Source organism: Triturus cristatus, chromosome 6 (assembly GCF_964204655.1).
Source record: "Triturus cristatus chromosome 6, aTriCri1.1, whole genome shotgun sequence".
Taxonomy (NCBI): Eukaryota; Metazoa; Chordata; class Amphibia; order Caudata; family Salamandridae; genus Triturus; species Triturus cristatus.
The window spans coordinates 858,994,887-859,016,479 of NC_140589.1; the positions used below are offsets into that span (position 1 = coordinate 858,994,887).

Below are 21,593 nucleotides of genomic sequence, written 5' to 3' on the forward strand. Positions count from 1 at the left end.
AACAGTTACCGAGGACACGTAGACAGTGGCACAAAATTACCAACACCACTTTTAAAAATAATTTTTATTGTCCACCTTTTGTTTCTAACGAAAATATTGATACGGCCGTTAAAAATTGTGAAAAAGCTATTGTGGAAACCATTGACAAGATTGCCCCTTTTAAACAATTTAAACCCAGACTCACAAAAAAACAAGAAATTTGGTTTACTGATCACCTTAGGACGTTAAAATTGCATGCCAGGAAACTTGAAAAGAGATGGAGAACCTCTCACTTGATCGAGGACAAAAATAAATATTGGGACTCACTATCTATATACCACAAAGCCATTCGTGTTGCCCGCAAGACTCACATTGCATCGCAAATCACAGCTGCAGGAAACTCTTCAAGGATTTTGTACCAAGTCCTACAATCCTTTGTTAAACCGGCAGCTTGTGAATCTTCGGACCTTGCATCCCAACAGCTGTGTGACGACATCTCTTGCTTTTTTACGAACAAGATAGATACTATCTATGACAAAATAGTTTGCACCAATAACAAACTGACCACAGATATGGCACCTTTGGAAATAGATGCTGACCCCAATCTGAATAAATTTATGTTAAGCTTTTTTCCACCCATTTCTTTACAAGAGACATCTGCACTAGTATCACGGATTAAAAGTGGTAGCCCTGACGATATGATCCCAGCCAGGATTATGCCTGTCCTGACTGACGAGTTGTGCCCCATGATCCAAAGGTTGGTGAATCTTTCTCTGGGCTCAGGCACTGTCCCAAGAGAGTGGAAACGTGCTCTTATTAGGCCTATTAGGAAGAATACTACTATCCCATGGTCCGATCTAACAAATCTCAGGCCCATATCCCTTTTACCATTCTTAGGGAAGCTGATCGAAAAATATGTTAACGGTCATCTGTCCAATCATATCGAACTTGTTGGCGGCCTGGACTATTCACAATCAGGGTTCAGGCCGAAACACAGCACAGAGTCTACCTTGCTGTCTGTTACAGACGACTTGCATATGTATCAGGACAAGGGTTTCTCAGTAATCCTAGTTCTTTTAGATCTTTCAGCAGCGTTCGACACCGTGTCCCATACCATTCTTATTGACCGGTTGTCGAACGCTGGTATTGAGGATAAAGCCATTGATTGGCTAAAGAGCTTCCTGTCAGGGCGCTCCCAGAGAGTGATCATGGACACGTACCGATCAGCAGAGGTGGAGATATCGAAAGGGGTGCCACAGGGCTCTTGTCTAAGCCCTACCTTATTTAACATCTATGTGGCACCCCTGGCAAGAGTGATGCGCAGCTATGGATTCATTCCAGTATCCTATGCTGATGACACGCAGCTCCTCTTCCCTTTTAAGACCATGTCCGCAGAAATTAAAAACTCCTTTTCTGCGGGCATGAAGGCGGTGGCTAATTGGATGTCTTCCAACTTCCTGCAATGCAATGTCAGTAAGACGGAACTAATGCTGTTTGGAGAAGCCAAACTATTGTGGACCCCTGATTGGTGGCCCCCCGATTTGGGAGTAGCTCCAGAATCCAAACAGGTTGTGAAGAGTTTAGGGATTCGGATGGATCAAGACCTGTCATTTGGACAGCATGCTAACCATACTGCTGGAATTTGTTTCCATACGATTGGCCTGCTACGCAGAGTCTTTCCCTTACTACCGGACTCTTTCAGAAGAACTCTGGTCCAGACATTGGTTCTGAGTCGAATTGACTACTGCAATGGCCTGTTGCTTTCTGCCAACGAAAATGTGCTGGCCAAGCTTCAGGTCATTCAAAACACCGCGGCTCGTCTTGTCCTTAATGTTCCTCCAAGAACTGCGTCCAAACCTCTTCTGGAGAAACTGCACTGGCTTTCCATTCGCCAGAGATCTAAGTTCAAGTTATGCTGCTTGATCCATAAATGTTTAAATGGACAAGGGCCTATTTATCTTCAGAACAAATTTGTTCCTTATGTTCCAAGTCGTTCACTTAGGTCCAGTAACTGTCTTCTTCTGATGACTCCCCGTGCAAAGAAATCTAGACACGGTGGTAAAGCGCTATCTATCGTAGGCCCTACCCTATGGAACAGACTTCCTCTTCATCTGAGACAGTGCAAAGAACATCTCACTTTCAGGAAACTCCTGAAGACTGTGTTGTTCAGAAACGAGATCTAGCTCCTATTATTCCTCTGTTTCTACCGGCTCCAGAAAGCGCAGAGATACTCCAGCTGGAGTCGATTCTAGCGCTATATAAACCCACAAATAAATAAATAAATAAACAATTCTCTGTTTTCGAAGCACTCTGCTGAGACGTAAGCGTAATCCTCATATACCAGGATGCTGAAAAATGCATATCTCACATCAGCCTATCAGGAAAGAACCTTCCGTAAATGACTGTAATGACTTAAGAAAGCTTAGGCCTCTAGATTTGTGCCACTGATATAAAGTGATAGCTGTGAGAATTTCCCAAAATGTGTCAGAGTGTGTGTATAAAGGATCCCCTGTCAAGTTGTATGCCAAATTGAAGTTAAAATCACTTGTTAAGATTGAGCAGACATCTCTCTTTCCTTCTAGGAGAAGTTAATTGTGGTCTCAAGGTGCTGTATCGGGTTTGCTTTGCACTTACTGCCTGGATGGAGATAAATATTTATAATTAAGAATGAATAAGCAGTCCTCCCTGCGATATGCCACGTTATTTGCAGTGCCTCCAAAGTGATGCATGATAGATTGATAGGGTTTGCTACTCAATTGAGGCTATTTGATACTTAGAGGCAGCCCCCCACTGACCCTGCTCTTGCTTTGGGGTTTATTGGCATTTATACAGAAACTTCAGAATCCCAAGACAGGGATGGGATTGCAACACTATGATCCCTGACTCCAGACTATTTGTTGGTGAACAGGAAGGGATTACCTTCCTCATCTTTAGGAGTCTGCCCAGCCCTGCAAGATTCTATGAAAGCATTGTTAGAGGCCCCCTGCTAAAATTGGCTTCCTGTTTAGGTGATTGAATATTGTTATCCCTACTGAGAGGAGGTATTATGTAAGGTGCTGGCAAGCCAGATCGAATCTGATCTGTAATCTGTTTTCTATGTATGGTATTGTTTATCACATGCCTGTCTGCCTGTATGAGGTTTCAAACTAATTATTAGATCATCAGTAGTTGGATTACAGGACATATAACCCTGATTAGCTTTGAGGATGGATTTAGGGTTAATGGTAAGATGTATGACTGTGGTGGAGGTGTGGGTCAATGGTTCCGGATAACCCACCATAACTGGTTTAGGAATTGTAATGCCCCATGTTGCAAGTTCATCCTTGTGTCTCCAAATCAGACTGATGTTTTCCAGATTGGCCTAGATTACTCTTGCCTATTCAATCATGGCAATTATTGCTCCCTCAACAACCCCAATTCCTTCCATATTGTGGTAATTCAAGGATTTGAACGTGAGTGCAGAAGCCTCAATATTTTTCCTCTGTGTAGTATGTCATGCTGAGCCATTGCATTGTACTTGGGTGTCAAAAAGAGGGAACTTGAATGAATGTCAGCTTTGCTGTCCCATCTGTCAAACTGGGGTTCACACTTGGGGCTTTTCTAATTGCCACATCCTGGCAGTCATCCTGAGGATATTGTTGAAAAGTAAATAAGTGCAGAGTACATTCCAATTTGGCAGTGGTTGCACGTGTGGTGGCACATTAAGATGTTTATGTGAGTTGTCTAAGATTAAGGGCCTAATTACGAGTTTGATGGTGCAACTGCCGTAGGACTGCGTCTGCCCCCTCCAGCAGCCCACGGAGCTGGCGGTCCAAAGACTGCCGTTCTACAAGTTGATCACGGGGCCGACGGTGTGGAGGTGGGAATGTTATAGCGGTGGTGAGTACTTTTCCCAAATATATTAATGCCTATGTGTGCATTTCGACTGCAGATGTGTTGGATGCTCACATATGCATGATATATGTGGAGAAATACCATATATCCATTACCGGGGGTCAGCCTATATGGCCGTAGCCCTAGCAATGGGTATGGGTATGAAAAGGACTTACCTGTAGATCACCGCAAACAATGTCATAATCCTTGGTGTGAAGATCCTGCTGTGAAGGAAGGACCTGCAGAAAGGGATCCACGTTGGAATCTGCCTGAGAGAAGAAGAAATAGGTGAGTATGCACCCCAAATCCTTTGTCATCGCCACCTTGAAGCAGGCTGTTGGACCGCTGTGGTCCACTTGTGGAACAGGCACCTCATAATATGCACGGTGGTGCAGCTCCCCTGTACCACCCTATGGTTGCTGTCTTTCCCTGATCGCGAACCATTGCAGTCTGCTGGCGGTCTCGGTGGTCCAGCGGCAGTCTTCGCAAAGCCAATCTGCCCAACTCGTAATACGGCAGTCAGACAGCCAAGCTCACGGATTGCCTCTGCACGGGACCACCAAACTCGTAATAAGGCCTATGGTCTGACACAAGTGAGCGATGTATGGGATTGCTTCCTGTATCTAACTTCATAATTCCTCTAGGTTCTACTATTTTATGGTGTAATATGTAGGATGAATGTTATAAATGCCTGTTCTCTGAATCTAGTGAGGTGATATTTCTCTATGGTCTTTAGAAGGAGGAGCTTTTATAAGCATGTGTGGTCCTTCTGTGGCCATTAGTGGGGTTTGTGACAATATCTGGAGAAGAGGCATTGCAGTTTGCCCTCTGCCACGGAGCACTGCCAACAATCGCCCTGCCAAACGTTCACCCCACCTAGCTCCCAAGGGGGGCAAACACAGTAACAGTGGCGGCTGGATTAAGGTGCAAGTGTCAGGCTGGGTTGGGAACTGAGACGAGCCCAACTGGACAGACGACAATTTGCGTATATGGTGCTTTTTTAATCTTTTCTATTTACTTGATAAATAGTTTTCAATTGTTATAATTATTTGTTGATGTTTTTATTGCTACCTGGTTGATCAGCGTCTTTATTTTCTGTGTTAATTATATTTAATAATTTTATTAATTTTAATTGCTACGGTAATAATAGAGTATCTTTTTTTATTTTTTATTAATTGTATTGGTTTGTTGGTGTTAATTTTTGTAGTGTAGTAGGGTGGGAAGTGTTTTACACTTATTTTTAAATATTTTTTTGTGTTTAATATAGAACTTGTAATTATTACATTTAATTGTACTTATTATATTTAATTAATATGTTTATTAATTTAAAGATTTTTTTTGTCTACATTTCAATGTTTTACTTTAAAAAGTTATGAGAGGGAATAGTAAATGTGACCCCTTCAAAGTCCAACACTTTCTTTGCTGTTGCTTATGGAATGGGAATAGTAAATCTTATCTCCAACGTCCAACACTTTCCCTAGTTTTGCTTACTTTGGATGGGGAATAGTACATTTTAACCCTTCGAAGTCCTATACTTTTCCTATTGTTCCTCCAATTGGAGAAGATATAGTAAATCTGGCTCCACCAAAGTCCAACACTTTCCTACTTTTGCTTATGTTGGAATAGGATTTGTAAACCTGACCCCTACAAAGTCCAACACTTTCCCTACTTTTGCTTATGTTGGAATAAGAATAATAAATCTGACCCCTACAACGTCCAATACTTTTCCAATCTTTAGTTATGCTGGAGTGGGAATAGTAAACCTGTGATCGCCAAAGTACAACACTCTTCCTAGTTTTGGTTAGTTCGGTGTGGGAATAATAGATCTAGACCTTCCAAAGTTGCACACTTACACTAGTGTTGTTCAGGGTGTAGTGGGAGTAGTGAATATGAACCTTCCACAGGTGTTTTTGTTAATAGGATTTTTTTTAAAGTGTTTAATATATATTTTTCGTTTTATTTTTAAAGTGAATGGAATGCATTTTCATGATTTATTTTTGGTTGTAATGTTTTCATTTTTTATTTTAATGGTATTTTATATTTTTTAGTATTTTAATATCTTTTTAATTAATATTAGCAATTTTTAGGTCTCGCCTAGGCAGTATTCCGGATATGTCTCACAACAATACACATGCCAATACTGATAGCAGTTGCTCATCACTCCGCATGATCACACATGACACTTGATATGACCATCTATTTTTGTTTTATTTGGTATACTCATATCATTTTTTTCTTAAGAATTTTTTATGGATTTTTCATCTAAAAAATCATAAATGTTTCAATAAAAATCACACAAAAATTATACAAAATCCACAGAAGAACACAAAAAGTGTGGTACATCAAATTACAAATTTTACAACACCACAAAAAACATTGTCGGAAAAAAACATTAAAAAAATTGACAAAACACCTACTACAAAAATAAATACATTAAGCTCTGGTTCTCTGATTAATAATCCAAATTCTCATTCATGAAAAAGGAAAATAGAACAATACCCTGTAGGTTGGCGTTTCCCCGCCTATATTGGAAAATCCTTTTCCCAGAGCAAGACCAAACAGTGGACTATTGGGGCTCAATGAAAGCTTCTACTGAATAATTTAGACTAATTCACATCTTGAGCCAATGTAGTAAATCCTTGCGCAGAACACTTGTTTGGTGAAACAACAGTCGACGTGCTTCAAACTCAATAATATGTCTTTGCAGGGTTCTCCTCAGGACTCAGAACTCATTAAGAGCTCATTTTTCTCAGATGGCCTCCCATGTGAGTCATCCTTTTCAGACTACGTGCTGGTCTTATTATTATTATTATTATTATTATGTGCCAATCTACTCTGGTTAATGTGTGACTTACTCGAGGAGCGGCATCGCACGGGGTGCACGTGGCAACGCTCTGGATATGGGCATGAAGCTCCGCCCACTTTCCGTCCATCTTTTTAATTGGCTCCTGTCACTGTCATTTGTAAATGGTGGCTTTTCAGTGGTCAATAGGCTTAGTAGTCCCTCCTTAGTATGTATGTATTTATTTCTTGTTAAGCGCAGCTGTCACCCAAAGGGTGAAACCTACTTTTCTGTTCTTGTAACCCGTTACATGTGTTGTTACTCTAGATCAGAGGTCATCAATCTGTGGAGCTCGACCCCAAGTGGGGCCGTGGAGTCCTAAGGGGGTCACGCATTCCCCAGCCTCAATTGTGCCTGGAATCAAAAACATTTGCTTTCATTTTGGAAAAAAACTGCTGACCTGGGATGGCTAATTTCGATCGTTAAAATACTTTCGTGCCAGGGTGCCTACTGCTTGAAAGAAATGCAAATGTGCCCTATTAGTTAATCTGCAGATGTAAAGGGTGTTTGGGACCCGGGGAATCACTCCAAGCTTTGTGATGACAAAGATTTGATTTGGTTTTTTATGAGTGGTATTGCAAAGAGTTAACAACTATGCTGTGAAGTGCTTGCTTTTAATCGTAACAGTATTTACACAGGCGTTAGTACCCCTAAGGAGGTGTTGAAAGGACAGTTATATAAAAAGGAAATGCATTACATATGCCCTGGTATTACTAATATCTACATTTTGGAAGCACAATTGTATCATAAAACCATTTACACATTCTGTATCAGTCTATGTTATACTGTGTGTAATGCAATGCAAGTATAAAATAATGACTTACAAATTCACAGTGCTTTCTGTCACATAACAAACAATACACAAGTCACTATTCTCCAGTGCACCAACCAAGATTTAATTATGTGGCTCTCTGGTTACACACAGACCTCTGTAGTGCATTAACTACTAGAGGTTTCATAATGTACCACAGTGCATTTTCTACTGAGTAACAACTTTTTAAATGTATTTTTCTTTCTTTCATGCGCACCATTATTTTATATGTAGGTACCTGATCCTGTAAGAACTAAAAAACGTACAGAATATTATGGCGCTTATTTATGAGAGGCTTGCATCGCCTGAGAATCACCTTTTTTGGCACTCCGGCGGCACAAGCGTCACCCTTCATGGCTTTGCAAGGCCTCATAGATAGGGAGTAAGACAAAGCAACCCAAGTCACTGCGTTGCCTTACTCTGCGTCAAGGAGGTGTTCCATGGGCATTGTGTGGGGGGTCCAACGCAACACCCATCGATTTTGATGCTGGGGCACCAAAAGCGTACGCCTCCCCAGCAGAGGCGTAATAAGGAGAAATGTTTTAATTTCTCCTCGTTTTTTTCCTCTTTCCATGTGTGCTGCATTCTGTAGCCCTGGTAAAGTGCTTGGCCACTCCATCCACCCCCCCCCCCCCCCGTGGTTGGGGTTGCGGCCGAGCTCTTTTCCAGGGCCAGTTTTCGGCCGATTTTGTTACAGGGCCGATTTTGCAGCTATGCTGCAAAAACGGCCCTGTAACAAAAGCAGCCCTCAGGGGCCTAAAACCAGCCCCCACCCTTGCGGCCCACCGGGGTATTGCCCGGTGCCCGCTATGGCCAGTCCGGCCATGACGGAAGGTGCCCCTTCCTGCGCAAAAACAATCCTGCAAATGTTGGTGCTAGGCCGCAATTTGGGAGCCAACGCAAGGGGAAAGGATAGGAATGCACCGTATTTCATAAATATGGTGCATTCCTGCCCTTTCACATTGGCGTAGGGCAGCACAGCAAGAAGACTTGCGGCAGTGCCCTACGCCAATTCCTCATAATTTAGGTGCTTTGTTTTAGCTACACATTTGACCACGCCCCCACACTCAGTGACCTTTGGTTTGCTAAACACTGTTTAATATTATTTCCCCACCGTAAAAATGAATTTTTGTGGGAATTGGGTGCGTTTATGGTTGTCGATGATGAGGAGTACCAGGTTCTCGAAATTTTTGTCAGGAGGGTGTCCTTACGCCTAGAAATTTTGACAAGGGGGTCTTGGCATCAACAAGTTTGAAGACGTCTGCTCTAGATGTTTTAGTTACAGCCTCGAGCACTCTATTCTTAAATGGTTTTCTCCTGCCTGAAACAGCAGGTAGGAGAACACCACTTAGGAAAATAGTGCTCGAGGGTGTAAAACTTTTTTAAAAAATGTATTAATTTAACAAGCGTGGCAACAGCTCCAATAAAAGCGACGCCAGTGTCGCCAAATGCCGTATGTCTTTTTTTTCTGTTTATGTCCTTTGCTTATAATGGCAGCACCTACGCTTTAGCTTTAAACATCTATGCTAAAGCGCAAGTGCGCGATTGGTTCGAAAGTAAAGAACTATAAATTCAATTTTTTTTCTATTTCTTTACTTTTGAAGCAATTACGGCACCCGCTCTTTAGCTTCAGATGTCTAAAACTAAAGCGTGAGTGCTGCCATTGTACCCGCGATTTAGCCTTAATTATACTAAGCTAAAGCATGGGTGCCACGATTGCTTTGTAATGCAATAGCTCTCGCATTACTGAAAGTTTGAGCTATTGGCATTGCATTCTTATTAGCAACACCAATAGCTCAAACTTCAGTAATGCGAGACCTATTGCATTGCATATGCTTCTTATTATTTATATTTAAATAATTGTTTTTAACTGCTATGTTAATTATTTTGTTTGATTATTTTAAAGTATATATTTTATTTTATGCTTGTAAGTTTTAATTGTTTTCATATTTTTATATGATAACTATATGTTTATAAATTGTAATATTATTTTTAAAATTAATACCTTTTAAAGTTATTAAAATACCTTTTCTGACAATATTGTGGTCTTCTATGTTTTTGTTGTTGATATTTTTGACTTTAAATGCAAGGTAGGTGAAGTTGATATTTGTGTCATCAATATTTTTGGGCAATTTTGTTGACAATATTTCATCAGACAACCAATGACATAGTTGCGTAGTTCCCTTCTTCACACTCCCAACTCTTGCTCTTTCACTGTGCTGCAAAAACACTTCAAAGTTATGTATGTTGTGAGGGCATGTTTTGTACATAAGCACTGCTGGATTTACAATTTAAGAAAGGCAAATATCAATAAGATCCATTATTTTAATTTAAACTTATATTTAAAGTCTTCATGTGAGTAGTTAATTTGTGCTGGTGGGCCTTTTAAGGCACTTGTATTTAGATGCAATGAGATCGTTTCTGCTCCTCCCACATGGAGCTGGCCCAACTAGTCCGATGCAACTCAGCCCTGAGTTGGAAAATTTCCTGGGCAGCTGCCTCCTGCAGAACTGCTAAGTTTGAAACTTTATACCGTTTGAGAGGAGGAGGAGGAGGAGGAGTGGAGCTATGGAGAGGAGTGGAACTTTATGCCGACAACAGACTGCTCTCCCTCCAAACTTCCTTCAAAACACAAATAAAAGCTTTGGAGGCTGCAACCCATGTCATGGAGAGTGCAACCCCCGATGGACATCGGTTCTGATCCTTCACACAAGTACTGAGAATCCATTTTTAGGTTGAAGCCTACCAGACATGCAGCTGTCTGGTTTGCTGAAGACATCTAGGGGACATTCACAAAGCTTCCCTAGGAATGCATTTCACCAATTTCTTACCATTGGCTTCGTGGTTTGTAACTCACATTTCCTTGCTTTCTATTTGCTGGCTCTGTTTGTTTTAGGCTGTCCAGCTTGGGTGTGTCTCTTGCCTTGCCCAAACCTTGTTTACAGTTTCCCTCCAAGATCTCACTTTCTGTAAACAGGCCTTTAAATCGTGTTCATATCTTGTAACATTTCCTGTGCATTTGAACACAAAGGTAAAATGTCAGGCTTTGGAGCCAGGTGTTTAATTTTTGTTCTGTGACTTCAAAATGAGAACGTTTATAGGAAGGCAAAAGGAATGCAGATTACTCTCCCCATGGAGCACACTCCTGCCCCTCCTATTCTTCAGTTCACGAGGCTGTAGCATAACCTTTAAAACAGTCCTACAGGGAGGAGGTTCACACAAATTCTGGGGCAACAAATATCCATGTTGAGGTTCTTCTATCAAAGCACTGTTGGCTTTTGCTCAATGTGAACCTCTAGTGAGTGTCTAATGATCTCTGTTTACAGTCAGCGAGTCTGAAACTCTTTTAATAATAACATGCATTGGCAAGCCAAAAGGTGTAGCCTACACAACTGCACTTAATGAGCAATAGCGTCAATAGCGTCAATAGGTGCAATACGTGCAGTAACACCGTGCCATAAAAGCCTAGACAATACAGATTACTGCTTTCCAGAAAACTGCAAATTGCAGCCCGGAAACCAACTGTATTATTTACACCACAGACTTAAATGTCCTGCCAATGTCAAAAAATCATTGTTATACTATTTGGTGGATGTGTATGTTGTCAACAATGAAATTGGTGAACCTTTTCCGCTGGAACAACAACTCCACTACCACCACGGCCAGCTTTAGAACTGCTGGTGTGTGGTGCAAAACTCTACACCAGTTCACTCTATGCCGCTCTACTATACTCTGCACCACTTTACTCTATGCCAGTGCACTCTACTATGCACCATTGCACTCTTCGCTACTGCACTATACATCAGTCCAGGCCACTCAACTCTACTCTGCACCATTCCATTCTATGCCACTCCGCTCTACTCAGCAACACTGCACTCTATGCTAATGCATTCTGCACCAATACTCTATGCCACTGCACTCTATCCTGCACCACTCCACACTTCGCCACTTCCCTTTACTCTGAAACAATATACTTAATGCCACTGCACTATATGCCACTCTGCACCACTCTATTTTACGCCACTCTACTCTGCACCACTGCACTTTGTCACTACTACTGAAAATCTACCCTGCACCACTCCACTCTACACCAATTCACTCTACTCTGAAACAATAGACTCTATGCCACTGCACTCAATGCCACACTACTTCACTTTGCGCCACTGCACTCAATGCTTCACTGCTCTGCTCTGTGCTACTGTCCTCTACACCACTCTACTCTAAACCACTGCACTCTATGCCACTTTACTCCACTTTTTTTATCGACACACTACTCCACTCCATGCCACTACACTCTACAACACTCTATTCCACTCTATGCCATACACCTCTCCTACATTCCTCTAATCAACGACAATCTACTCTGCTCTGCGCAACACCCTTTATGCCACTCCACTCTACACAACGCCATGACATTCTACTTGACTGACACTCTAAGCCACTCAATTCTATGCCCTTGCACTCTACTCCCTCCTTGACAGTTCACTCAAGGACACTCCACTTCACTTCACTTCACTCCACCCCACTCCACTTTATGACACTCCTCTCCATGCCACTCTCCTTTAGCCATGCTGAACAGCAGCCATGCTGGTGTACAACATGGCTGTATCATATTGGCAAAGCCAATTCCTCTTCCATTGGCGAGACCTATTGGCTTTGTCAATGCTTCTTTGACAGGGTTCATGGCTCATATTTGTTGAGCCATGTGGCATTTTCACTAGGAGACTCAGTGAAGCGAGACGATATTGTGTGACACATGATTCCACAGTGTGAGTTGGCAGCTCTTTTTCAGTCTTCAGTTCTTCCTCTCCTTAAAGGGAAGGTCCGTGGCCATCCATGCACTTCTTTGCGTGTCAGTGGGCACGGTTGACACTTCCATGTGTAGCAGGCGTGCAACACCCATTGGAGTATAAGGGCTACAGCACGGAATGACAGAGTTCTCCTGCTGCCGTGGGCTGCTCTGGGCTGCTCTGGGCTGGGGCTAAGAGGCCTCAAGGTCATCCTCATTCTAAAGTGCTTTGTCTTTCAGAAGCCATTTACTGACTTATGAGGACGTTTTGTTGTTGTATTGACTGGACCCCCCCTGGAGTCCTGGAACAGCAGGGGTGGTAGCCCCTGTTAGCACTTTCAACCTAATCTATATATACACAGTAGGGGTCCCCTGTCACTATCTACAGCGAGAGCCAGAGAATGTAAAATGTCACCTAATATGATCAAGAGAGGGGCAGAAGAATCATGCAAGAGGTTATATCTTTCAAAGTAAAAAAAAAGTGCATAACATTAGATCCTAATTGTTAATAGTGGTTTTGCTTTCGGTGCTTTGAAGCAATTCACAATACGAGGCACTATTCAAACAGAAAGTGAAAATAAGGAAAATATATTCTGACACTAGGGGCCAGATTTAACAAGACTTTGCACCAGTGCAACGACACAAAAGTGACACAAAATGTTGATAATCTAAATACTTTTCAACGCAAAACTTTAATTGCGCTGGAATGTTTTTAAAAATGTAACACAAATATAACTATTCACTCACATGTCAATGGGGTATTTTATCAATGGCATATGGGCATTCCCATGCCAACACTAATGGTTTTTACACAAAGCCCTATGCAGCAGTGAGCTTGAACATGAGCCCGCACTTTGAAAGGGAGCAGCAGGGCCATATCTTAATGTAATTACTGTGCTTCCTTGCATAAAATATTGGTAAGCCTGCCCCCTACACTTGAGTGCACAACTAGTTTTCACTGGAAATATCCCTAAAAGTAACAAAGTATTTTTTTGTGCTGCTTTGTTTTAGTTTCCGTCAAGAGGTTGTCCCACATGGACATTCCTCCTCAAACAATGTTTTTTGACCCAAAACCCTCTATGCTACCAACTGTAGATAGGGCTTTGCGTCCAAACAAATTAAATTACACCTCCTGGAGGCAAGTACAAAGTAAGAAAAACTTTTTCATTTCTCCAAATTTTACAAACTTAGGGGCATATTATCAAGAAACGGCATTAAAATTATCGCCGCTTTAGTGGCAGAAAACTGCAGCTAAAGCGGCGATAATGGGCTTATTAATATGCCCTTGAGAATTCCCATAGAAGCCCATATTCTGGTGTCAACATGGGCTTCTATTGGAATTCTCTGCGGCATATTATCAAGCCCATTATCGCCGCTTTAGCGGCAGTTTTCTGCTGCTAAAGCGGCGATAATTTTAACGCCGTGCTGAATAATATGCCCCTTAGCAATTGTGCTGAACACAAACAAAGTGGTACATTTTTTAAAGTAAGTCCAAACATAGGCCCAGATTTACTAACATTTTGCATCATGAGTTCTCCACTTATTTTGGCTCAGCCACAACACAAAATATATTTTGGGATTTACAAAGCCATGCAAAGCACAAATTGTGTGACTTTGAAGGAAAAAAAAAAAGTATCTGAAGGCAACGGATATACTTTGCATCTGCAAGGCATTACGTGAGTGGGGCATGGGAGTTCCTGTGCATCGACTCATGTATTTTGACACAAACCCATATTAACTAAAGTCTGTAAACCTGGGATTGTGCCAAAATAGTGCGCCTATCTTAGGCTGCCGTATCGAGGAGAAATACAAACTTCCTCTTTGCGTGTATGCTGGATTCTGCAGCACACATACAAAGCGAACTAAGCCTCTAACAACTGTGTATTTGCAGGAAGATAACCCTTCCTGCACAAAAACTATTCTTAACAAAACACAGGGACTTTTGGGTTGTGGCACAAAAGTACCAGCATTGGCGCTAGGCTTCTACAAGCACCAGTGCAATGAGAAATCAGAATGCACCATGTGTTAGTAAATATGGCACATTTCTGCTCTTTTCCTGCAATGCAGTGCAGAAAGTTCCCTTGCTGCATTTCGTAAAGGTTTAGTAAATATGGCCGTAGTGTTTTGCACTAGAAGGGTATCCTTTCTGTACAAAAACCTATGCTCGACTTACACATAGACCTTTGTACTATAGTCAAATGTCTGTCCGTGGCATTAGGTAGCCTGATTGCGCACTAGTGCTTGAAAAGAGAGCAGTCGTGCCCTATCTTTGTAGCTATGGTGCTGTCCTGCTCGCTCCCTTTCTTGCAGCGCTGCACAATACCGTTGGATGCTGCGCTGCATGATATAATAGTACATTTACCCCTACGATCCACTGATGAGTTCAATAACCTCTGCATCCTTCTCAGACTAAGTGCCCCTCTCATCCCATGTAAATACTGACTTAAGGAATATGTATTTTGCCTGCTTTTGTTCCCGTTGTTCTGTGCCATGCATGTGTTATTTTACTTTTACAGAACCTGTTTGGGGGTGATTGGGTGAACTCTTCGGCCTTGTAGCGCCATTCATTGCTAGGCTTTAATTGATTCTGCCTCTCCCACCATTCCCTGTACCTCATGGGTGACATCTTCAGATCAGCCTCACAAGGGGTTACAGCTTCTTACCTGCACTGCCCAAGCACTCCCAGCTCGTCTTTTCCATTGAACCCCAATGAATGGGCCTGTCCATATAATTGTGGGCACAAGCAATGTGCATTATGAGTGCTGTGGACATATGTACAGCGCATAGTTTTTATGCACAATACTCCTCTTCTAAAATTCACCACCCTGACGCTTCTTAATCTGCCCTCTCTAGAATGAAATCTCTGCTGAACAGCAAACGGAGGGGTTTTGGTGAGCAGGGCAGGATGGGTGTGGCTCAGGGGCATCAAATAGAGGTCATCAGGAGAGAAGTTCCTCTAACCTTGTATTCAAAACCTATATGATGTCACAGTCAGCAATTGACAAACTTCTATGTGTTCACACATCAGAATTTGAAAGGACTATGAGGCCATACAAATGGTGCAACTGCACTACACAAGTGTTGGCAACATACATACCATCTCACAGTTGAAGGGGAACCTTTTTTCTTCTGGCAATTCCAGCTATGTTATCACACCTGGGCCAGGATTACAGTGAGCAGTGTATTATATATTCACACTATGAGGCTGCAGCTAATTTGTTTCTGATAACAAGCTGCCACTCATCATACTGTGGCAGCCAAATAATTATGCATGTCTTTGGCTAGAGTACAACCAAATTTTTTTTTTCAACAATGTAACTTTAATCAGGACTAAGAAGAAAGTGAAAGACTGCATAACATCAAAAATATCCAGCACTCTATCAGAAATGTTGAGGCTCACAAATCCAAGCTGCATCGGTAAGTTTTCACAGTGCTTGCGATCTACATGGGAAATATTTTAACATTTGAACACATCATGATATTATGGCAGAATCACTAATGTCCTGAATACTTTCCAGTGATCTTCATTACACAGAATCCTAATAGTCCTCGTCAAAGTCATCAATTTTGTTGGAAGCCTATCTCCAGACAGGAAGAACTCAGGAGCACCCTGAAAATACAGACCACTCTCACACTACTGTGTGCTATAAAGGGCATGGCTTCCCAGCATACGCCCTGACTTATCCTACCCAACTCGAAAGCAGAAGTCAAAGAATGGCGGGCTTTTTTGTAATGTCTATGATGAGGATGAGTAGGATTAGGAGTAATGAAATGCACTAGTAAGTAATCAAAACATTACCTCTTCATCCCTCATGCTTGTCATTATAGGAGGTAAACAAAAGTCAAAAATCAGCCTTTACCTTACAACATAAAAACATATGCACACAGTATGTCACTTACTAATGTAACACCCAGGAAATAATTTACTGGCAACATACACGATTTAAAGCAGACCAGACATAAGTGTATCCTGTCCAAAAGAGCAACCTTCAGACAATAGATTTTGTAGCCTGTACAGTTGTACAAATGTGTGGGAAGAGACCAATGTAGCCGCTCTTCAGATTAAGGAAAACCCTAGAGCTCCGCCAGGAGAAAGCCACACCCTTGTGTAACTATCCTGGAAATTCTCAGGGAAAGGGAGTACAAGCCAAGGAGCAGGCTAAAGCAATTATGCAACAAAATCAAGGACTAATTCTAATGACAAATCATTTCACCCCTTTCCAGCTCCCATAAAGGTTACAAAAATAATATCAGGCAAACAAAAACACTTAGGGGCATATTAACAAGGGCTTTATCTCCGTTTTTATGGCTTTAAAAGCCAAAGAAGCGGAGATTAAAATATCGCCCTATCAACAACAGGGTGCTAACATGCAAAATCGCATGTTAGCACCCTTTTTCGCAACGCTTCCCTTTGCATCTCTAATGAGATGCAAAGTGGGCATTCCAGAGCAAAATAATAAGAGAAATGTGGCTAAGCGACATTTCTCCTATTATCAAGCTTCACGCTAACCCTGTTAGAGACAAAAAAAGCAGCGCTAACCACAGTTAACGCTGCTTTTTTACGTCTGCTAATTTTCAGACTTAGCCACGTAATCCAATGTGAGGTGGATTACATGGCTAAGTCCACCATGGGCTATCAACAAGGATATCCCTATCCTTGTAGTTTTATCGCTGCATTACCAGCGATAACCTCCCAAAATGCCGCGATTTTTAATCGCCTGGGCGGTTAGCGCTGTTAATAACGCGATAAACAGGCGATATTATCCAGCGATAGCGGGCGTTAAAAAATTAACGCTAAGCGCCCTTAGCGTTAATTCTCCCTGTTCCTTGTTAATATGCCCCCTTAGAACTTTTAAAACATTCCAAATACATCAAAGGTTTTCTCTTTACGTCCACTGAATGCAAGGCTTCCCATTCAGAGAAGATGGCGAAGGGAAAAAGATGGACAAAACATTCTCCTTGGAAAGAACTCCAGGATCTGGACAAAACACAATACTATTCTCAATCATTTTCAGGAATGAAGACCTGCATGATGGAGAAAATAGTTCACAAATCGGTAAGTTGAAGAGATAAAAAACATAATTGTCAGAAATGTAAGATTAACAGAAGATAAAGTTTCAAAAGGGAACACCGAAGTGACTTTAAGACCAGAATCAAGTCCCAAGGAGGAGAAGACCGCCCAGACATAGAACAGGAGAAGAAAAACACCTTTCAGGATGTGGGAACTCTTGGGTCACCCAAACCGACCAAAGGATCATGAAATGCTGTAATTGATGCCCACTGTGTTCTTAAGGAGAGGGAGTCTTCCGAAAGCCCTCCAAGCTAATTAGTAATACAGATAAAAGTTTACATTGAGTAAAGGTGAGTGAGGTAGTACACCCATGTTGGAAAGATTTCCAGTGCCTAGGATAGGATTTTAAGGTGGAAGTCCCTCTAGATGTCTGATTGTAAAGACCCTTTTAAGATGTCTTGTGAGTCTGCTGCAAACTGATTCCTTCAGCTTCCACACTGTGATAGAGCCAGACACTCATCTGGAAAATACACCCGAGAGCCAAGGAGAAAAGGAAACCGAGGGAGTTTTAAAACTGAAAGAATAGAGATGGTCAAAAAAGGGGTACTGGAGCCTGTGTAGCCAGAATGAATAACTAAACAACAACTGCTGCTATGTCTCAATTCCAAAGAAGTATCTGAGTGATCACTAGTAGAGGAAGAAAGAGACAGAGTAGACACCAAAGACAAAGGAGGAAGACTAGAAGTATCCACCTTCCAAGCCATTAGTGTGGTATAATGGGAGCAGCACCTAGGCAGTTGGGTATTTTTAGGGAGGTACACAGGTCTATAAAAGTCTCCTGAACCTTTGGCATAATCTCCTGAAGATGGATGGACATATGGACAGGTGTTGAGAGGATGAAACTATCCTGCATAAAGTGTTCTTCTGCCTGATCCCTGATGTAGGAAACTTTTAAGGAGAGAAGATTCCATCCAAGCCTCTAACTGTAGGACTACTGGACAGAGAGAACTTGATTGAGATACTCTGTTTACATAAGAACAGTCACCGTATTGTCTATTTGTACTGGAATATGTTGTTCCTTTTATTTGATGTTGGAAGTAGCAGAGATCGACATACTGTAGACAGAACTTCAATTTGAAGAGTGCTTGCAGCCTGTCAATAACCCATTATCCTTTCGCTGACAGTGTCTCCAAGGTGGCACCTCATCTAAGAGCTTTGCTAGCACCAACGGGAAACCTGCATGAATTGGAAAACCTCTCATTAAGGATTTTGGCACCAACTATCAGTGTAGCTCAGGATGTAGATAACTTGATATAAGAATCAACAGGTCGTAGTCCTGATGCTTCATGGTGTCTGGCTTTGCCTCTTCTCTTGCTTTTCTGATGGGGAAAGTGAGTCTTCAGAGCACGAAAAATAAGATACTGAACAGGTTCATAAATGTTTATTCTGCCATGAGAAATCTGAGCTTGTATAAGAGGTTGATGACGCTCCAATTGTTTGGAAAACAAGTAAACATCAGGTGAACTTTATAGTGAAGTACAATGCTAGAATAGTAGAATTGAATGAGAACCCCATCAGAAAACCCCCAACTAATTAAACAAGACATCAAAGTTATATATAAGAAACACCCCTTCAACACTAAGATATGTTGATGTTAGAAACAGAAATCACAGTGCAATAAACCTAACAACCATTTTAAAGGAGGTTTGGGAAAGTTGATCTCAAAGGAATAGGGAGTATGTAAAGGCTGGGAAGATATTACAGCACTTGTGCTACTATGACACATTTGCATTGGTACAAACATTTTAATTCATGTTATATGGCTTTGCCATTATATTAATAACATTACTTAAGAATTTATTAAATACTTCTGGTGCCAGCTGTTTTAAGTGGCTCATGTAAACTAGATTATTCAATATGTATTGCATTTTTAGGCAGCGACTTTAATATACAAATCAAATTGTCCTGATGATGGCCCCACCGACTTTTTGTCACAGAAATACCGAAACATCAACACTTGTTGTCAACCAGTTTTTAAACATTGATATTAGGACTGTATTTGTGTTGTATTTTTTCCAAGTATAGAGGCTTACGTGATCAATGGCAAGTACAGCTTCTGCATTTTTATCACTCAATACTAAATATTCACAACTTGTGAGGTGCACCATATTTCAGTTCACTCGTCTGCTGCCTCTTTTATATAGGTTTATGATCATAACTTTGCAATTTCTATGGAATATAAACCATTAAATGTATACTTGTTTCGCAAAGCGTCTTTTCAAAAATTATCTTGCAATGAATATCAAATGTTGCTGTGATTCTTAATAATGTAGATTCATACTAGCTGACTGCTGAGTCTGGTCAAATTAATGTCCTTAATCACATTTAATGTTTTTTTAAATGAGTACCACTAGAAGTGATCACTCTGTTGAAGTATATGTACCGGCACAGGTAAGGGCCTTAATGAACACACCTCATGTAACAACCAGGTGTAATATTACACAAACATCAAATAAGTCAAAGAACAAATAAACACTATTAGTTGTTAACTAAGCCTGCCGCAGCTTCCATCTTCCACGACCCACATGCCATGTCAGTTACAGTAGAAAATGACATATGACCTCCTGAAGAAATAAATTCAGTACTGCCCAGCTCCAACCCTCTACCCATGTCAGCAATGGAATTAAAATGGACTCAAAAATATTACGTTCCTCTCCAGCCTGCAGCAAATGGTATCACATTTAAAAAATGTGTATTCAAGACTAAAATGTGAGTATTTTTATACCGCATATGTTGACGTTTGTAGGTAAATGGTGACATTTCTCATTTTTAAAATATATTCAAAGTGGATATTCGAGCAATAAATAATTAAGTCATGGAAGGCTTATTACTGTTGTTACTACCTGGCAGCCAGGGGCACTGCAACTACGGCCGTGATCTATTACACATGTAGAGTTATTCCACGTTGACGAACAATACTGCTGGCAACCATGCCTGATGAATTGAGGTGAGGATTACTGCTCATAGTCTTGTATATGGTAGCAATTAATATAATCTTGTCTGAAGAGGTCACTATTATTACACCAGTAATATTAGTAGCCGAGAATGATTTTTATTGGCTATAAGTATCTCTTATTGCAGAAAAAGTTGGAGACCTCTGACTTGCACCTTACACTTGCAGATAATGACACAAAAATCATAGACAAAATATTTTCTCCCACTCCTGCCACACCACACAACTCCTCCCGACTCATGTCATAAACAGCAGAACATTACAGAGAAGTGGGAGAACAAATCTGTGTGACCCCCTCAGGCCTCACTCCCCTATAGGCCCATACCTTCCCACATTACACAAAGATTAAGAAAAAAGTGAAGTACTCAAAGGCTAGGTTTAGCACACGGAAAGACTAACATGTTGCACAAAATGGCCTACAGACTGCACCGGAGGCCAGGGACATATTAAGGATTCTGGGGGCCCTGGGCCAAACATATTTTGGGGGGCCCTGTTTGGAACAGCTTTGAATTTATGATCCATTTTCAGCTCTTTCATGTCCTCTTTGGCCAGGTCACTGACAGTGGACAGGTACACTGGTCAATATTCTAAAAGTGCTTACATCTAATATTTAGGGATAGTGAGATGTGTTTTCAATATTGTAACAGCAGCAGTTCACTTATATTACTACAAATAATCTCTTTGACATATGAATATGTGAGGTCCTGCTTTGATCTGAAAGAATGAAACAAATGCAACATTTCTCTGCAAAATGTCGGTTTCAAATACAATTTTCCTTTCATTTATTTTGAATATGGGTGATGTGTGAGAGTGTATTACAATATGTGTAAGAATTAGTCGGGGTCACCAGGGCAAGACTTTGCAGAACTGAGCTGGCTCTATCAGGGGGCCCCCTGAAAGGCTGGGGCCCTGGGCCACAGCCCCCTTTGCTCATGCCTTAAAAAGTCTGTGCCCGAGGCCTGGACCTGCATGACTGTAGCTCAGAGCTTGCCATATCCATTGCCTCATGCCAACAACTAGTGAGATTATTGACCAACGATTAAAATATAAATCGTTGCTTTCCACAACATACTTCCCTCAAACCTCTACCCCCGACTCATGTCTGAAAATTACTCGGAGATATTTGGTGCTTTCTTTCCCTCCCTCCCACAGAGCCACCATCATTCTACCCCACCACCTTGGGATGGTATTTAACCCTTCACTGCCTGGTGTCTACGCACTCCTGTGCCAGACACATTTTCCAATATTTACACTGACCTTGTGCAAACGTGCCAG

The 21,593-nt window shown here is 41.4% G+C and overlaps 1 protein-coding gene across 1 annotated transcript in view; it reads left to right on the top strand.

The window, feature by feature from the left end:
- LOC146817966 (uncharacterized) overlaps window positions 1-21,593 on the top strand; it is a 737,869-nt gene that overhangs the window by 685,144 nt on the left and 31,132 nt on the right. The gene's annotated exons all lie outside the window — the stretch shown is intronic.